Source organism: Propithecus coquereli, unplaced genomic scaffold (assembly GCF_000956105.1).
Source record: "Propithecus coquereli isolate 6110/MARCELLA unplaced genomic scaffold, Pcoq_1.0 Scaffold222, whole genome shotgun sequence".
NCBI classification, from domain to species: domain Eukaryota; kingdom Metazoa; phylum Chordata; class Mammalia; order Primates; family Indriidae; genus Propithecus; species Propithecus coquereli.
Genome location: NW_012147412.1, coordinates 4,098,004 through 4,103,659, shown reverse-complemented (window position 1 = coordinate 4,103,659; position 5,656 = coordinate 4,098,004). Strand labels below are relative to the sequence as shown.

The window sequence follows — 5,656 nt, the reverse complement described above, 5'->3', positions numbered from 1 at the left end:
TTTATAAAGAAAAAAAGTTACAATGTGCTGTTAATTTATTACTGAAGAAAAATATGTATATAAATTTAGTGTAGCCTAAATGTACAGTGTATATAAAGTCTAAGTGTACAGTAATGTTCTAGACCTTCACATTCCCCATTCCCTCAACACTCACTCACTGACTCACCCGGAGCAAATTCCAGTCCTGCAAACTCTATTCATGGTAAGTGCCTTGTACAGGTATAAAATTTTTTATCTTCTGTACCATATTTTTACTGTACCTATTTTTAGATATGTTTTGATACACAAATATTTACCATTGTGTTGCAATTGCCTACAGTATTCAGTACAGTAACATGCTGTACAGGTTTGTAGCCTAGGAGCAATAGGCTGTACCATAAAGCCTAGGTGTGTAGTAGGCTGTACCATCTATGTTTGTGTGAGTTACACTCTATGATATTGGCATGACAACAAAATCCCCTAATGACATATTTCTCAGAACATATCCCCACCATTAAGCAATGAATGACTGTATGTGTATACACAAACACACAAGACATACCTCAAAGAACACACACAGGAAGGCTGAACATAAAAAATACTCTTTAAAATGAATTGTCCTTGGAGAATGGATGTAGCCAAGAGCCACAAAAACAGTAAGAAAGATCATCTTTACTACAGTAGTAGAGGCAGAGAGAACACACTATGAGGAAAACTGCCTGAGCCTAACAAAGAGGGCAAATTTAAGGGAAAGGAATGGAATTTTGTGTGGGGAGAGTATAGAAAGAGTAAGTAACCACCTGTTTCTTCTTAGTTTGTGATCTCTTCTGGTCAGTTACCACTTGTTTCTTGAGTACAGCCTGATCACCACTGTATGCTGGATGCTTAATGTAGCTTATTGAATCATTGTAGGTATTTTTTTCTTATTTTACAGATTAAGAAACCAAGGGTCAAAGGAGAGGAGTAACTTATTCAGGCCTACTAATCATTCATGGAATGAGTTAAAAATTAGGACTTTCTGACCCCAAAACCTATTATTTTCACAATGACGGACTGCCTATAACACAGCAGAGAAGAAGGGATGCATAATGCCAAGAGGAGAAAGAAGAAAGGGAATAAAAGAAGCATGTGTTAGTCAAATACTGCTGCATAATAACACACAAAATTTTGGTGACTTACGAGAATAAGTATTCATTGGGCTTGTGCATTTGCAGGTTGGCTAGAGTTCCAGAAGCTGATCGTGGCTGGGTTGGACTGGATGGCTTTGCTTCTTCCTGATGATCAGCTGGGCTAGCTGTGCTCTGTGTGTCACTCAACCTTCCCCTGGCCTAGTGAGGATAGCCCAGGTGTGTTCGCTCACAGTGATCACAAGGAACAAGGAGGCAAGCCCCACCACCCAGTGTGTGTCAAGCCTCATGACTACAGTCCACTAACATCTGTTGGTAGAAGCAAATCACATGGCAGAAACCAAAGCCAAAAGGTGGGAATTTTCACTAGTTACGTGGCAAAGGGTTTGGATATAAGGAGGAGTAAAGAATTGAGGTCAAGGCTCCCTGATTCGTAGGTTTGCAGGAGGCTGCAGTCAGGCCCGCGCCAGAACCATGTTTCGCAACCAGTATGACAATGATGTTACTGTTTGGAGCCCTCAGGGCAGGATTCATCAAATTGAATATGCAATGGAAGCTGTTAAACAAGGTTCAGCCACAGTTGGTCTTAAGTCAAAAACCCATGCAGTGTTGGTAGCTTTGAAAAGGGCACAGTCGGAGCTTGCAGCTCATCAGAAAAAAATTCTCCATGTTGACAACCATATTGGTATCTCAATTGCGGAGCTTACTGTTGATGCTAGACTGTTGTGTAATTTTATGCGCCAGGAGTGTTTGGATTCCAGATTTGTATTTGACAGACCACTTCCTGTGTCTCATCTTGTATCTCTAATCGGAAGCAAGACCCAGATACCAACACAACGATATGGCCGGAGACCATATGGTGTTGGGCTACTTATTGCTGGTTATGATGATATGGGCCCTCACATTTTCCAAACCTGTCCATCTGCTAACTACTTTGACTGCCGAGCTATGTCCATTGGAGCCCGTTCCCAGTCAGCTCGTACTTACTTGGAGAGACATATGTCTGAATTTATGGAGTGCAATTTAAATGAACTGGTTAAACATGGTCTGCGTGCCTTAAGAGAGACACTTCCTGCAGAGCAGGACCTAACTACAAAGAATGTTTCCATTGGAATTGTTGGTAAAGACTTGGAGTTTACAATCTATGATGATGATGATGTGTCTCCATTCCTGGAAGGTCTAGAAGAAAGACCACAGAGAGAGGCACAGCCTGCTCAACCTGCTGATGAACCTGCAGAAAAAGCTGATGAACCAATGGAACATTAAGTGATAAACCATTTTATATGTGCATTATCAAATATGTAAAAATGCAGGAACACATACTGATGACAGTAATCTATACTTTGAACCAAAAGTTGCAGAGTAGTGGAATGGTATATGTTTTAGGAATCAGTCCAGAAGTGAGTTGTTTCCAAGCAGCCTCACTGATGCCATATAATGGGGTACGTTTTTCTTTGAGAGGGTCTATGTAATCATTCTCTAGAAAGTGTAGGTATCTGTACTAATGTTTTTATATGAAGAAAATAGTGTCTTTGTGGTTTTAAAGACAACTGTGAAATAAAATTATTTCACCTCCTAAAAAAAAAAAAAGAATTGAGGTCAAAAATTCACTCTACCATTTTCCAAGCAACAATCACAGTTCATTTTTTTAGTGCTTTGCATTCATGCTATTTGGAAAATGCCTGTTTATAAAAGTCTTCTAAGATTCGTTCTCCTACATAGACAAGAAACATAAAACATTCCGTTTATCCTTTTTCTTGCAAGCTGATAATAGGGAATGGGCTCAAATGCTTTCTTGGCAATTAATCAACTGGGTAAATAAAATGCCCTATGTAACTTCATAGAAAAAAACAAGAGTACCCATGATTGCTCACAGATTTATTCCCTCGAAAGGTTTTTATTTATTCACTATTTCAACAAATATTTGTTGAGTGTCTTCTGTGTCCTGGGCACTGTAATGGGCTCTGTTGGCTATTCACTAATTCATTTAACAAAACTGAATGTACCAGAAGCTGGGGGATGAAGTGGAGGATGCAAAGATGAATAAAACACAATGTACACAGAGGGAATGGATCTGAGTGACAAGGGACATTATTACTCAACTTGGAGACACAAGAAAAGGAAAAATGCACAAGAGAAAGATATTGAGTTCCATTTTGGTTATATTCCGTGTGAGGCAATGTTCAGTAAGTAGAAGTAGATCTGTTGTGAGAAAAAAAGATCTGGAAAGGAGATATAGATTTGGGTGCAGTCTGCAATATAGGTGTTAAGTTCAGGGCCTGGGTGTGGATGTGAACTTTTTAAAGAAGGAAGGTGTATAGATTGAAAAGGTAAACTTTCTAAGGACAGAAACATGGATTTTACCAACATTTAAGGAACAATTGGTGGAGACAGAGGAGTATCCACCAAAGAAAATTGAGGAAAAGCAGGGAGTAAAGAGGAGAATCAAAAGTGAGAAGTGTTGGAAAAAATCCAAAAAAGAATAAAAATGTAAATGGAGGAAGTGGTCAGTGTTGTCAAATGCCATAAAGATGTCAAGTTAAGTAAGAACTAAAAGAGAGCATTTGATGTAACACTTACATCAATTTTAAAATGTGAGATAAAAAAATTAGATGAATAAGTAGAAGAAAGACACTGGGAATATAGAATGATTTTGTAAGAAGCTTGGAATGAAAAAAAAATAGAGCGTGGCAATTTGGGGAAATGCAGTGTCAAGGACAGAAGTCGGCTTTTCTCAGGCTAAGGGACACAGGCATTAGGAGAGTCAAACTAACATTTGTTGAGCATCTGCTATTTTCCAGATGCTGTGCTAAGAGGTGTATTTATACATATGGTTAAATTATATAAATGAGAAGAAGGAAGAAGGGGAAACCGAAACATTTAAGAAGTAGGGGAGATAATTGAGGAAGCAAATCTTTAAGAGGATAGAATCAAAAGTACAGGTGGATCATAAGCTGGTCCAGGAGGGGCAAGATGGCGGATGAGAAAAACTGACAGCCAGAGTGTCTCTCAAAGAAAGATAGATTCTAGAAGAAAGTGAAAAAAAAATAAACAGGCAGATAAACGTAGATCAGATGAGGGTCAGAGGAAGGGTGCCTGAAACTACAGGAGACTCCACAGGAAGAAGTTGTGGAGGAGAACTGAAAGGAGAAAGGCCCCCAAGAGGCTTGGAGACCAGCAACAAGGGTAGGGGGAGTGGTTAAATTTCCTCTCCTCTTGCATATTGGACTGCTGGTGGGCTCCTGAGCGGTTGGAGAGACCTCCTAACACCAGCCCAGAGATAGCTGCCACCAGTGAGTGATGAGCCTCTTGGGTACAGGGCACCAGCCTCCCAGCTCCCTCAGGGCACCTCACACCCCACAGACCCCAGCCAATCTGCAGGTGCCATATTGCTTCATTCTCCCCTTCCCCTTCCCTATCCCCAGCTGCCAAGAGAGACAATTTAGCCAACACCCAGTGGCATCTTCAGGGAATGGGACCTTTCCTTTTAGGGCCCTACAGCTGACTAAGGGGTACTCAGACTGTGAGCTCCCTACCCTTCAGCCCTTCCAGGTGCTGCTTGCCTGGTGACTCCAGGAAAGTGGGGAAAATCCCAAGGCGGAGAGACATTGACCCAGCTTGGGCACCCGTGGGTGACTTGAGACCAGCACTCCTCCCCTTCAAAGGGTCAGGGTTTGATCTCCAGGGCCCAAGGGATAGGCCTGCAGACCAGATCCTGGATTCCCAGGTCTCAATCACATTGCCCCAGGGCACAGAAGGGATATTTGTGAACAGCCTACTAAGGTATCTGTGCCTTCAGGGGCATATCAGCATACTTGAGGTGCAGTCCTCCTGCCACAGGAAGGCTGTGCTCCCAGCTCAGGCTGCGGTCCTGGGCAGGGAACCTCCCAGCCTGCATCACAGCGAGGGGAGATACACTGGCTTGATGTCCTGCCTGCTGGCAAAGGCCCGAGAGAAACCGCAGAATAGGGTAGGGTGGAAAGGAGTGAAGCCTGCTCCAGACTGCAGGTCTCAGACAGCCCCACCCCCACACACAGACTTTTCGGCTGAATGGGGTCATTTCAGCCCTCCCTGATAGCTTTGCCCAGAAGCAGAGAACAGATCTTTGAACGCTGCTAACAACATTTGTGGAGCTAGAGGGCAGGCTCACCCAACCCAGCTCCACCCCACCTCGTACCCCCACCTGGCCCCACTAGGTGGAGAATAAGGACACACCTGGAAGTCCCAGGGCCCCATCCACCACCTGAGGCACTAGAGTGCCTCTCGAGAGGAAAAGGAGCTGGTTGCAGGACCCAAAAGCAATACTGCAGGCTGCTGTTCCCGGGAAGCGCCATCTACTGACAGGGGGGTCATTCTGCACACCCTTTTACTGTATCTACTGACACATGATACAGGGTGTGGTGGAATCTCATCCACAAACATCACCTAATGGCTCAGAGACTAAATAAGGAGTGTTCAAACAAAAATCTAAAAGTAAGAAGAAACAGCTAATCAAGATGGGAAGGAATCAGTGAAAGAACTCTGGAAGTATGAAGAATCAAACAGAAAGC

The 5,656-nt window shown here is 42.9% G+C and overlaps 1 pseudogene across 1 annotated transcript; it reads left to right on the top strand.

The window, feature by feature from the left end:
• Nucleotides 1-1,516: 1,516 nt before the first annotated feature.
• On the top strand, nucleotides 1,517-2,683 carry LOC105810867 (annotated as a pseudogene). The gene has a single exon (XR_001137518.1). The product of XR_001137518.1 is annotated as a proteasome subunit alpha type-1 pseudogene (transcript).
• The last annotated feature ends 2,973 nt before the right edge of the window (nucleotides 2,684-5,656 follow it).